Consider the following 14,596-nt stretch of genomic DNA (forward strand, 5'->3'; position numbering starts at 1 on the left):
TCCCTGACCCCTACTCACTCCAGAGTTGTTAGTGCTTTTTTCCTTCCCCCAAATTATATTTTATTTGTTCCTCTGTATAGAATCATATCTCCATGAGGTAGATGGTTTTATAAAGAAGAAATCTGCCTACACAACTTTTGTGGAAGAGGATAGGTAGGATTCTCGTTCTTCCTATGGCCTCCGCAGTTGTAATGTTGGGAGTTCACAGTCTTTTCCAGACTCTCCCCTCTCCTCCCACCAGGCGTGACTTACTCTCTATTGCTTGGTCTCACCCCCACCCAGGCTGGGGTGGAGACACGATTGGTGAACGTGCATGAAGCAGAACCATGGGGAAAGCCACATGACCCCACAGGTTAGCCCAGTCTCCCCAGCAGTGAGCAACTGTTTAATTAATCTGGCATTTTGCTTAGGGGAAAAGAGGAACCAGATTTATCCTTGTTACTGTCATTGTTGTTTTTAACCCTGCTTTGGGAAGTTTATAAAATAGAAATTATTAAAATTTTTTCTTATTGGGAGTATTTGAGTCTCCCATGAGGATGGCCTTGACAATTCCATCAAACTCTATCTTTTCTTTGCCTGTCTCTGACCTTCTCTCTGGTTTCTTATGATAAAGAAGCACACAAATCAGCTGTTATGACTCAGCAAAACTTTATCTTAAGCTGGCATTCCATATTAATTAAGCAAAAATATAAACAAATTTTAAAAAGGAGACTTGGGACCTAATATAAGCCCTTTAGGACAGGGCATGGGGAGAGAAGACACTGTTATAAAACATGACCATCTGCAATGGGCGTTCCTAGTGATGATCGCCCTACTCCAAAAATGCTTCTCATGCTGAAAAGGGTAGCAGCAATGGAAAGCTCTGATGGTTACTCAAAACAAGACATGCTCTGGCCTCTTCCCACTTCAGTCCCCCTGCTCTAATCTCTATCTCCCTCTCTTGTGAGTTCATTGTCTTCACTGGCCTCTGTGCTGTGTAGAGCCTCTTTTGAGATCTCTTCTCCCTCCTCCTTTCTAGATGAAAGAAGAAACAAACTCTTTTCAAAATCATCCAGCTTGAGTTTCCTAGAACCTCACATAAACTTGGAGATTTTTCTTCCATCACAAAAAGGAAAAAACCCCCAAAACCCAACTTGTCTCCAGAGACCCTGCTATATTTTTCTCCACGGTTAGGAATCTTGCAGTCCCTTGCAAAGACAGCTGTAGTATACTTGATATCTGAAATAATACATCAAAGGATCAAAATTACTTCAGTGCTTAATAGAATAAGGATAATTAACTCAGTAACCCAAGTAATCACCTTAGGATGCTCCTCACAGAAAATATACATCAGCAATCCATGCAATAGGCAAAATGGTGTAAAACATTGCTTTCCAAGCTACAGGTCTAAATTAATATAGGGCATATCATATGACTATATCACTGTAGCACATGCATATCCTTAGAACATAAGCAAATATACATAATATGAAGCAATAATATCAGTAAACTTACAAAATAACCAAATATCAAGAAACAACAACATAAGCTCAACATGTATGTGTTCGTCCTTCGTTGCTGAAGAAGACCATGCCATGAGAGAATAATGACATAACTTGCACTTGACTCTGTTTTGAGTGAGGGAGGGCTGTGCAGGTCACCAGCCTCACTTCTCCTCCAGAGCCATCTGAATCCAGTGACCTGATATTCATCAGGATGACTGGAGATGACCCAGGATGCAATGGGGGACCTTGGCCTTTTAGGCTAAGGCCTTTTCAGGTACTCACTTAGAGTTATGTAATGCCCATTCAGTGAATAGGCCTCTTTAAAAAGTAGTCAAAGGAAGGGGCCCTTTAATAGAAAAGAGATTACCAAAGGATCCATGAAAAAAGTTTAGTGACTTCTTATCTAAAACTATGAGATGCCAACCTGGTAGAAGTTTTATCAGCCAGGGAGTTCGCTCTACCAATGCCATTACAGATCCCTCCCATCCTCATTCCTACCTCTCCTCAAAGGACTGTTGTGAAACTCAAAAGATTAAGTACCGACCAGAAAAAGTGATTTCTCTGCATCCAATACTCATTATTCACACTGGTTGTTGGGTTACCGTATGCAGAGCCTTCATTGGAAATGCTTGTTTCTCCTCCCTTGTCTGTCTCAGATGGAATTTTCTTGACTGCAGGAGGTCTTTTTTGGTTAAAGTCCACTACAGTAAACATCTATCAGGTTCTACTAATGAATGAGGGAGTCCTGCTAACTTACCTCTAGGCAAAAAGAGATTGAAGTGCATTTATTGTCTTTATGAGTCCAAGACTGATCCCTGGGACTCAGTTGTAAATAGGAAAGTTTGCCTGGTCTCTATGCAAATAGTTGTTGTGTAGCTATCCCTCATTCTAAGAACTTGTATGTCTCACAAACACTAAGATAGCTCACTAAAACTCTGTCACCTTGTTGAAGGTCTTGACAATGAACTCAGGCTTTATTGTTTGTTTATGTCAGTGTCCCGATCTGAAATTGTAGCTATGTATTAACTTCTAATGGCTTCTTTAGTTTCTTGGAGATAGCTGATGGTACAGTGAATGAACACCAGGTCTGGAGTCGGAAAGACCTGAGTTCAAATCTGGCTTCAGAAAATTCCAAGATACGTAACCTTGGGCATGTATCTTAACCTTAAACCTCAGTTTCCTCAACTGTAAAATGGGGCTAATGGTAGTAGCCAATTCTCAGTGTTGTTATGAAGATCAAATGAGACAATATTTGTAAAAAGCACTTAGTACAGTGCCTGGCACATAGTAGGGCTATCTACATAAATGCTTTTTCCCTTCCTTTCCCCATGCATTCTTTCTTAACCTTGAGACATGATGGTTATGATTGCCCATGCTCAAACATCCATGCCTGGTGGAGATGTACATATGCATTAGAGATGACACATGTGGATTCTACTAGGGTTTTTGTTCTGGTTTCAGTGTCTTGAACATGTCCAACAAAGTGTAGTTGAAATGTTCAGGCTGAGGGTCCCTTTGAAAATAGTAATGTATAGTCCTAGACTTCTTAGTTCTAACCAAAGCCAACCTCTCCTTGGACCCTGGCAGAAAGTCCATACCCTGAAAAGTACGCCTCTCACAATACTCCCAACTGAGTACTGCTTATGTATTCCTTGTCAAGTGATCAGCCACCACCATTAGATGGCTTATATTATTACTATTGCCTTCTAGACATAGAAAGTCAGTGCAGATATATTCCAAAGGTTTGCTAATACTTATATTATCTAAATATGAATAATAAGATGGTCATACTTTGTGTACAATAAGAATGTGTTGTGGTTCTTGGTGATGTTTGCATGAAAATATATTCATCATTATTTTTGGGGTGCTTCTTTGACTGGTTTTTCAAAGATGATTGTAAAAAGCTTTCGTAGCCATAGAGTGATATGCTCTGGATAGCACTCTTGTTTCCAAATACTTTGTATAGGAGCAGTGACAATCTGGTTCAACATTTTGTGGCATATCCCCATCTCCTACCATTGTCTCAACAGTAAAGTGCCTTCCAGAGGACTATAACATTAGTCCTTGATATCACTGCCTTCTCACCTATCACTTCTCATAGTCCTTCATTAGCCATTGGCTCACATCGCTAGTCATTCACACGTGAAGATAAAGAGCATTGGTTCAAGGAAGCAAGGTTCACATTCATTGCTGGGTGGCTGTCTGATTGAAGGGTAAAACTCTCAGTTGTGCTAATATTTAATTGGATCCCAGCTCCCTAGGTGTTACATCTAACCTTTACTCTTTTCTTGGGTATCACTGTGGCTTTGGTGTTAGGTGGCCTTTGTGACAGAATCTGTATCCACATTCGTCTTCCCTCGCTGGTAGTGAATGTTGAATTCCTAGTTGGATGGTGTTACTACTCATGTCAGCAAACAGCATCTAACTTGGCACTATCAAGAATACAAGTCAGTGGCTTGTGTTACGTTTTGTTTTGTTTTATGGTTTCTCACATTCATTTTAATTTTTCTATTTAACATGACTAAGATGAAAATGTATTTGATAGGAACACATGTGTAGAACCTCTATAAGATGGCACACTGTCTCAGGGAGAGCGTGGGGAGGGAGGGGAGAAAGGGGAGGGAGGAGAAGAAATCTAAGGTATGTGAAAGTGATTGTAGAACACTGAAAACAAATAAAATAAAAAAAGAATACAAATCAGTGGATTCTTGTCAGTCCACACCTGTAACTGTTCTCTAAACATAGTCCTAAACTGTGCTCTAAACATAGTCCTTGAACTCTTCTCAGTGACAACCCACTTCAAAACCAAGAAATAGAACTTTGTGTGGGGTAATAGTCACCCAAGATTCTGCTGGCAAGTGGTTGGTTTCTGGTGGCCATTACCCACTCAGTACAATACTTCTCCTGAGTCCTCTAACTTGGCATTGGCATCTGTACATAAGATAAAATTCTTGCTTGGATTTGCATAGACCAGTTTGGATGACTGTGTGCGACAACTGACTGGATCTTTGAAGGCTTGCTCATATCTGTTTGTTCATCTGTTTCTAAAGGGCTTTATGGGTTTTAAGACAACTTTCTAAACCTTGCCTTTCTGATTCTGTGCCTCTTCTAAAGAATATGCCTATGTTTAACCAGTAGTTTAGAAATCTACTGCCATAATATTGTAAAATCCTAGAAGACTCCTTAGATCTCAATAGGTTTTTGGATGTGGCCAAGTCAGAAGAACTAATTTCTTTAGATCAATGCTCATATCTTTTTGAGATACCATGATCCACACGGAAGCTCTGTAAAAATGGCAGTTACCTAAATACTTCAGGCCATTCTCTTCCAGCCAATTCAATACTTTAGTTGGTCCGTTTTTATTTTCTTCTGGGGTCTTCTCAAGGACAATTATGTTATCAAGGGTTACCAACACTTGTTGATAGTCCATGTACCCAACAGTGTTCTCCATCAGTTTCTGGAAAGTGGCAGGTGTTCCCAAGATGCCTTGGGAGGGGGTATATGCTCAAGCTGATTAAAATCCAGCTCGGGAGATGAAAGCAGTCATCTTTATCTTCCTTCAACATAAGAATCTGGTAGGTGCCATGAATCCAGTACTAAAAATCACTAGCTGCCAAACAGACAGTCCAGGACACCTTAAATTCTTGGTCTTGTACACTGGCTCTCTTTGGTTCTTTCTTCCAAAGTAGGGCAGTCTACACATATTCATATATTTCCACTCTTCTTAAGTTCCACCACAACAGACAATGCATATGGGCCATCAGACTCTGGGATGGCACAACTGACCTGTAGGTTCTTGAGAAGGTTTCTGAGGTCATTCCAGACAAAGGCATTATCCTAGATCCTTCTCAGTACTGACAGAAGTCGCTGAGCTAGATCTTGTGTACTCTTCCTCAGGCATAACCCACATTCTACTCATGCAATGAAACCATGTCTGCCCTCTTACTGCGCTTTCACCTCAACTCTTCCTTCATTCTTCTGGTACCCCAGATCTACTTCAGGGGCCGGAGGGCTAGTACTCTTGTGATGGATGTGAATAACATGGCTTGATTGTCTTCCTGTGTGTCTATGCACAGGTCATGTGCAGGGTGGTCAAAGCATATAGGTATTAGGGCCCAGATTGCTCTTTTAAGTACTGCTATTATTATAAAAACAAATAATAAATAGTCATCATTATTGTTATTGCTAATAACAATGGCATTAATAACAGCTAGCATCTATATAGCACTTTAAGGTTTGTAAAAGACTTTACTTTGACTCTCACAACAATCCTGGGAGCTAGATGTAGTCGTTATCCTCAGAATAATGCTTACAATCTCATACTAATATGTGGACCAAAATGAAGTCAATGATAAGCACAGCTGATACTCTCCTGATAGGCTGTGGGTCTGGACACATGAGAACCAAGGTTTCCATGGCTTTGTTGAAACTAACTGCTTCCTTGGGTAATTCCAAAATTGTTTCAATGTACCCCAACAAAGGATACATTGTAGTGTCAGTCACTTAGTCCTTCTAGGTGTAATCATTCCAGTTGTTGGAAAAGTATTTTCCTCAAATGTCTTCTATAATGACAGGAACATATTTGTCACTTGTACTCCACTCTCCAGGACAGCGGTGCAATCTACATTGTCAGTCTTCACTGTTATCTCTCTGTGAGGTCCCATGAGTACAGGTGGAAAAGACCCACAAAAGGGTCACTTGACAAGGTCATGATCCTTGCTTATGAGAACTGGAATGATCACCTTCTTAGGCCTTATCTTCTTTTTCTGATGCTGGTATGGTAGACATTCACTCCTGAAGCAACAATGCTGCATTCTCCTTCCTGGTCCATAGGCCATCTTCTCTGCAGCTGCAATAGAAGATAATTCTGCCTTTCCGTTATTTTTCTGATGATGGTATTTATTTTTCAGGTTTGCATGACTTTTATTCCCTTACCATGCTACTTTTCTAGGTGGAGTGGTTTTGTCCATAGGTCTGTCTTTCACTACATTTTCCATTAGTCTCTTCTCAGCTGACTTTGCATCTTAAGAGCAGATCCCTTGTTTGATGGATTGTGGAAGAGAAAATGTTCCTGATGTAGTGGCAGTTGTATATTTGTGAGGATGGATATCTTGTCAGGCCTTCACCATTAACTCAAACAGTTTTGTGTGGTTTGCCAGCTTGTCACAGAGTCAGGATTATTATATCACTATGGCAATATTTAGGGATATCTGAAATCAAGCAAACCCTAAAGCTCTCTGGTGACTTGAATCATTCTGGTCAGGTCTGCTTTTTTTCTGGGGAGAATCAGTGCTTTCCTTATTAGTCTTGACAGGTGCCTGGTCACCCACACCAGGAATTAGCAACTCTTTGTGCTGAATGGAATTGCCACCCTCCCTAAGTCCTATTTCTTCTATGAGGCCAAAGACATAGCACACCTCAAAATCCTTTCTGTGTTACTTCATGGTTTCTTTGTCCCACAAGGATTTCAGAGAATACCCTCTGATACTTCACATCTAGCACCCACTCTTGTCCTTTCTTTATACCTGCTAGTTCTTTAGTGATTCTTTTGTATACCCAGCTTAGTACACAATGAGTCTTCTGGGAGTGTTGAGAAGCAGGGGAGACACAAAGTCCAGTCCTGAGAAATATCCTCTCTTGGATTTTTTTTCTTTGTGTAGTGAAATATTTTGCCTGGAAGCTGATGCCCACTGATACTTCTCTATGCAGCTTAGTTAGCCAGTAGGGGACATAGCCCTGGCTCTATTCAGAGGTGTAGTTCTGCTCCCTGACTTGAGGGAACCAGCCTTCTCTCTAGACACAGATAGTACTTTAATAAAGGATGTAAGATCAGTCTCATCCACACTGGAGGCATTTAACTCTGATGGCAAAAATCTTGCCTTGGTTTTCTGTTCAGGTGAGAAACCAAGTATATATTCAAGCTTGTGTGTTTGTCCTTCATTCTTGAAGAGGACCATGACCTCACGATGATGACATGATTTGTAGCTGACTTTGATTTGAGGGAGGGCTATGCAAGGTCACCAACTTACTTGTTTCTCTTGAGGCTGGCCCATAGCAGGCACTTAAAAAATAACTATTACTATGTTTTATTACCACTATTCATTAATATTGCACCTTTTCTATATCACTCCACTTTCAAGGGGGGGGGACTATAATTCATTTTGGGGCTACTGTCCCCATCTAAATTTTTCCAGGTACTTTTTTGAATCATCAGCTGGGTCTGGTAATTTACAGAGTACTTTAACAGATTAAAGTTAGTAGATTCTCCTGACCTTGTCCCAGTATAAAGAATCCCCTAGCTGGGTCCCTCAAGACCTTTATAATAGCCCCAAATGTAAGCTCATTGGCTCCAAATATCACTAATGTCCATGAAATGAGAGAGCTTTGAAAATGTAATACTTAAACCGTCAAAATACTGATTCGTAATGCCAATATTTGGCCAACTACAAAAGAAAAATGAATTAACCATGCAGTTATATTATTCAGAAACTATAAACAAGTGCTCCAAAACAATTAACATGTAACAATAAACAGTAAAACAAATTTGTAAACAGTAGCAACTGTATCCACTTGCATACATATAGGCAATTTAGTAACAATGTCACTGTGATAGTGGTTCATTTAAAAAGAAATTTATGGAAAGGCAGAAGATGAGCATAGTGAAAGCAACACACAGAGAGCCTGAAAACCCAAATACAAGACAAACTCACAGCAAAGCAAAACCACCAGATGGAACCAACATTAATAACAAAAACCACATTGAAAATGGCCAGAAGAATCATAAAGTAACATAAAAATAAAAAAGTATATTTCAAAAGGAAAACAAAATTGTGCATCAAAATCGTAAATCCAGCAAGCAGCATAGTGAACCTACAAAACTGGATAAAGAAGCTTTCCACAAAGCAACAAAATATTAAACTAAATTCAACTCAACACAAAGCAAGGGAGAGGGAAAAATCATAATTTAAATAATCATAGCACATGTATCTTTCATACTTACAGCAACAATATAGGAAATTCTACTTAAAAGGAAACAGGAAAAATGATTTAGCTGAGTATGCAAACTCTCAAAACAGAAAAATAACCCCCAAAGTTCAAAATACATGCTAAAGACAAGCTCCCTATATGTAATAGAGTGCTTGTAAGGTAGATGGTTTGTATAAAGTAGACATACTCACCTGCTGAATTGCCACAGTAAAGGAGGTGTAGGATCCTTATTTCTTCTCTGGTCTTGTTAGAAATCTCCATTCTTTCCAGCCTCTCTCCTCCTCCCAGGAGGCATTGTGTTCAAATTCTGCCTTAAAAGTATGGTCATAAGCAAGTCACTTAACTTGTCTCAGCCTCAGTTCCTTCATCTGTAAAATGAGAGGATTGAGCTAGATTGCCTTTTAAGGTGTCTTCTAACTCTAAATTTATGATCCTGTAGATCCTAAGTCTAAATCTATGATCCTTGGCTCTTCCCCAAGCGTGGGTGGGGGTAGGGATTATGAAAGTGCATAGAGTGGAAGAATGGAGAAGGTGACGTGACCCAAAACAATAGTCCAACCTCCTACCAGAGAGTATATAGTTTTAAGCTTTCATTTCTCTTTTTAAAAAAATTACCTTTTTTAGAAAGTTTATAAAATGTAAAAATCAGTAACTTTTTCTCATTTATAGCACAGTAGAAGTTCTGCTGGATTTGAAGTGAGGGGGCCCTGGGTTCACATCTCGATTCTTTTGGGTCCTAGCTGTGTGACTTGGGCAAGTCACTTAATCTCTCTGTGCCTCAATTTTCTCATCTTGAAAAAGGAAGGGGCTGAACTTGAGGGTTTCTACAACCCCTTCCAGCTTTAAATCTGATCCTCTGGCACTGACAGTTCTGACACAGAGAGACCCTGTCCTCTGTCCCACGTGTCTCCCGTCCATGTGCCTCGCTAGTCAATATTCTTCCCTTCCCATGCACGTTTATGAAGCACACAGATCTGAAAGGGCTATGAGCAGGCAAAGCTATATTAAACCTGTTTTCCATTCTAATTAAACAGAAATGTTATAGGAGAAGTTTGAGACATTATATATAACCCCCTCCAGGACAGGTGAAGGGAGGAGTGGGCAATAACAGAACAGGCCAAAAAATAGAAAGTAAAAAATCTCTGTCCTCTTTCAAATGGGTAGTTCAGCAAAGATCAGTCAGCCCCAGATATGCCAACCTTCAAGTTAGAGCTGCTGGCACCAAGGAGCTCCAACTGCTCAAAGCAAGCTATTACACTAGCCTCTCTCTATCTCCACCTGCACTCAACATCCTTTTGTCTGTCTGTCTGTTTGTCTGTTGGTCTGTCTGTCTGACTGTGGAATTTCTCCAATAGTGTGCTCAAGAATTCTGCTCACTACCTTGCTCCTGTTTACACACAGATTCTCAGAGATCTCTTTTTCCTTTAGGATAGGAGAAGAAACAAACTCTCTTTTCAGACCAATCTAGCCTTGCTGTTCCCAGGGGCTCCTGTGAGGGACTTTTCTTCTGTCAGGACACTTCTGTCTCTAAGGCCCTGCTACATGGATAAATGTATTTTCCTCTTCAGTTCCTTGAGGACAGGAACTATCGGTTTGGTTTTTGTACCCTCAGTTCCAAGGACAGTGTCTGATGTGTAGTAGATCCTTCACAAATGCTACTTGTATTGAACTGAAGGAGAGCTGTATCCCTCCCTGTGAATGTTGTTGACCTGTAGGCTTTTTAATTTGTACATCTCCCAGGACTAAGTGTAGGATGATTTTTCATCTGTCACAGAAAAATGAGTTCTCCATCATTTCATATATTCTCGTAGATGAGGGAACTAGTTATTTCATTAACAATTCCATTGGAAATAATCTTCCTTCATGCCCCTTGCTGAATGGATTAATACTATTTAAACCCTCTGGAGATTATGTTTTCTAAAGGTAAGAGAACAGATTGACCCTCATCCTAGCAGTCAACCTGAAGTTCAAAGTCTTTTGGGGCCTCATTGTGCTGGCGGGAACTACTTCTTGCACATCTAAACCTGTTGAAAATCCCTCTTACTAGGACTGATTGGGATCTGAAGTATTCCCAGTCTCATGACCAGCATTGTCCTGAGATTGAAGGCTCTGTGGGGCCTAGTATTCTCAGCCTAGTCTCCTGATGGCTTGTTGTCTAGAGGGTGAGGAAGACTTATTAATAACAGATCACACTAGACTCTGGCCCTCTTAGGAAGTCATGGCTAAGTAGAGATTTGATGTGGGGCTTTGGACTGGATAGAGATGTTGAGACCATGGATAACATAGTTGAGGTATATGTTCTGTGAATTTAGGTAGGTCCCATATAGATTTCACCTGAGGATTAGAACTTACAGCTGAGGCTGTAAGTAGCTGAGGGATCAATTTGTTTTAAGGAGGTGTGTGGCAGGTCAGGTTTGGAGACATTGCTGCTCAGCATTTCAAGCACATTAAAAATATTGTCTGTGGAATGGTGTCCTATGCAGTATCAACCTGATGATCAGGACACGTTGGAGGTATCACTTGACATTCTTTGTCAGATGTGGTCTGGAGAGTCGAGCTTGGTGCATGACCTCGCAGTAATTTGACCCAAAGGGTCAGGTGGAACTTAGGTCAAGTGGACCAGGAAGGGCAGAGATATGGTCTGAAGTTCAGAACCTCATGTACCCATTTTCCATTGGTCCAGGCTTGGAAGAGTGGCCAAGATATTGTGGTTCACTGTCACTTTGGTCAGGCAACTGGTACCCATTAGAGTGATGGCTCAATGGACAGGACCCAGTGTATCTTCACCCTGCTGGTCTAGGTCTGTTGAAGTGCATGTTCAGATGTTCAAGACCTCATAGAGTGTGGCCTGGTAGTCATGGCCCTATGACACTGCAGTCTAGTATCAAGGATTCTGTTGATCTCTAGTTGAATATTTGGGACAAAGACAAATGACCCAATGGTTCAGCTTGGTTAGAGGTACAACTTGAAGCATTGGACCAATACAGCCTTGGCCAGATGGTTCATAGTCTATGAAAGTGCAGCCAGTGGAGGTAAAGGCCAAAAGAGTTCTTTGCCCCATTGCTTAAACCTAGTGTATCTGTCTGCACCTATGTTTCTTCCTCTGTAAAATGAGAGTGGGACAAGATGACCTCTAGGGTTCCTTTCAGCTCCAAATATATGAACATATGATCTTGCCTGCATCAAGGAGCCTGTCGTACCTCTCATCTTTTGGTCCTGGCCCAATATAACCTCAGACTGATACTCCAGACTTAATGTAGGTTAAGTCTAGTAGGATAATTCCACTTGCTTGGCTCTTGCCTGGTAGACAGGGTTTAGTGCAGACTTGGTTCACTCCTCACGTCTTCATGCCTCTGATGTTTGACATTTGGGGTTCAGTAAATCTTCTTCCTGAAGTTCAGGCCACAGTGCTGAAGTTTTGATGCCAGGATCTATTGGAGTTGCCACTATGTGTGTGGTTCAATAGTCTAGGCTCAGTGAAGCCTCATTTCCTATATAGACTCAATTGAGTGATTGAGTCTCAGGGTTGCCATGGCCTTCACTTTAGGCCCAGGTGAACCTCAGATCAGAAGTCCAAATGCCATGGAATAATCACTTAGTGATTCATATTCAGGAAAAATAGAGCCTCAGCCCAAGGCATGGGCACCTGATTAGCTTTAGGAAGAATTTGCTCTGGTAGCAGCAATGGACAAGCCTCAACATGGTAGCTTGGATTGTTGGCCTGATGGTTAGGATAAGATTGAGGTATGAGCCATTAATTAAGGTAAAGTTAAAACTTTTGTGCTGTTACTAATGTCTAATAAAATTGTTACTCACAGATTTAGACCTGTGGAACTTCAAGGTTGTTGGTCTCGAGGTCTTAATGAACTCAAATGTATCCCTAGCTTTGTAATCAGAGCCCACTGGACTCTCAGATGGATAGCCAAGGCCTGGAAAATAAGCAAATGTTCTCCTGGCCCAGTGGTCCAGACATGGTGAAGGATTAGCTATGGCTCTGGTTTTAGGTCACTGGAATAGTTATCCAGGCCTAATGGTTTGGGTCAGTGATGGCACAGTTGGAGTTACAATCCAGAGGCTGGGGCGTAGGGACCTTGAAGTTGAAGTCCTGACCCCAAAATTGGGGGTGCCATGAAGTGGCAACCCAAGTTGTCAGTGGTCAAGGCATTGTAACAATGAAGCTGTCATCCTGGCACAGTAGTGTGAACAAAATAAAATGGCAGATGTGACTGTCTTTCACTAGTCATAGCTTTGTAACAGGAAAGTAGCCATGTTAGCCCTGTCCTAGCTCTGGCTTTGGTGGTGTCATCTGGTGACATGAATAAGTTAATGACACAGCAAGGGTCATGGACGTCTGGTATTTGAAGCCCCTGGGGCTTCCCTTAGTCTTCCTAGGACCTCAAGCTATCTAGATGACAGTATTGAAAATCTGTATTCCCAGGGTTGATCTGGAAAAGATATCTCTGGACAACCTGCAGTCAGTCTTCTGACAGACTTCTCCAGACAGGCATTAAAACCACTGGAGAACAGGAATGACAGTTAGTAGCTGGGTTCTATTTCTGTTGAAGCCTAGAGAATATTACAGATTCCTTTAGTAACACAACAAGCTAAAAGAACATTTAGTTCTCATTATGTGTGATTTTGTATCTAGGTCTTTTTGAGATAAAGGATCAGATTCCAGGCTTCTAAGACTTGCACTCCAAATTGAAGGAGTTTTTTTTAAAGGAATGATCATTCATGCTCATTTTTATGAAGAAGACGTGAGGAAAGATGTGGGAGAAAAGAAAGACTGATCAACACCTGAATATGAAAATGATACAGATATGAATATGAAATAGAAACGAAACAAAGCATTTCTAGGCACTTGGTTGGGATTTTGCATTTGTTCTGGCCTCAGAATTCTTTCTCCCTTTTTAGAAAGAGGCTGCCTGGCCCATCAAGAGCCTATTCTCTCATTTTGGAGAGTAAGGTGTACAAATTCTGTCCCTTATGGAACACATTTTAACCAAGAATAGGTCTAAGCCTATCCCTTGTCCTTGAACTCAAACTCTATTCTCTAAGTTAGGGACCCCTTCCCAAACTGAGTTTTTCTTCCTAAGTTTCCTTCAAAATGAAGACGCTGATAATTCCTTTTGCACCAAGGATGTCATACTGTTTGAATTGCAGTGGACAAGGAGAAAGGAATATAATTTGGAACTCAAAACTTTAAAAAAAAAGGGGGGGGTAATTCTTCTGAACATTCACTTTTACAAGATTTTCAGTTCCAATTTTTTTCCTTCTCTTCCCCCTTACCAAGACAGCGAGCAATCTAATATAAGCTATACATGTACAATCCTATTAAACAGATTTCCACATCCGTCATGTTGTGAAAGAATCAGAACAAAAGGGAAAAAGCACGAGAAAGAAAAAACACAAAGAAAATAGCATGCTTTAATCTGCATTCAGACTCCATAGTTCTTTCTCTGGATGACGACAGGATTTTCCATTATGAGTCTTTTTTCATTGTATTGCTAAGAGGAACTAAATCTATCACAGTTGATCACTGAACAACATTGCTGCTACTGTGCACAAAGTTCTTCTTGTTAAAAAAAAATGTTAAAAATTGTTTTAACATGTAACTGGGGAAAAAATAAACATTAAGTGTTTAAAAGAATCAATAAATAAAATGGAATAGAATAAAAGAATAGGTCATGGAAAATGAGTTGAAGATGTTTGAGAGATTATCACTGTGATAAATTCTCATTTCTGGCATTTCAAGGTCTTCACAGCCTGGTCTTTTTCTGCAATTTCAGCATTCTTACACATTATTCCCTTCCACAGACCCTATGGTCCAGATGAGGAAACAGAGGCTTAGAAAGGTTGAGTGACTTCCTTGAGGTCACACAGGTAGTATGCATCAGAGAAGATCATACTGAGACATCCCATTTCCTTCCTTTGTGGTCTCCAGTATTGTCATTGCTCCTCATACATATTCTCATTCCTCACACCCACTTCATGGAACCCCTGGTTTCCTTGAAAACTTAGGTCAATTACCACCTTCAAAGCTCTTTCCTCCTCCAAGTAGTCTGCCCTTCCCAAGACTGTTTAGTTGTGATTCAGTCATTTCAGTTGTGTCCAACTCTTCATGA

At 40.6% G+C, this 14,596-nt stretch overlaps 1 long non-coding RNA gene across 2 annotated transcripts; it reads right to left on the reverse strand.

Moving 5' to 3' along the window:
• Positions 1-581: 581 nt before the first annotated feature.
• On the reverse strand, positions 582-13,456 carry LOC140507283 (uncharacterized). Of its 2 annotated transcripts, none has more exons than XR_011968276.1 (3): positions 10,824-13,456; positions 8,663-8,839; positions 582-1,218 (listed from the first exon to the last, which is right to left on the reverse strand). It is a non-coding gene; the product is annotated as an uncharacterized lncRNA (long non-coding RNA). The 2 variants fall into 2 exon arrangements; XR_011968275.1 differs by having other exon boundaries at positions 9,852-13,456.
• Between the last annotated feature and the right edge of the window lie 1,140 nt (positions 13,457-14,596).

Source organism: Notamacropus eugenii, chromosome 5 (assembly GCF_028372415.1).
Source record: "Notamacropus eugenii isolate mMacEug1 chromosome 5, mMacEug1.pri_v2, whole genome shotgun sequence".
Taxonomy (NCBI): domain Eukaryota; kingdom Metazoa; phylum Chordata; class Mammalia; order Diprotodontia; family Macropodidae; genus Notamacropus; species Notamacropus eugenii.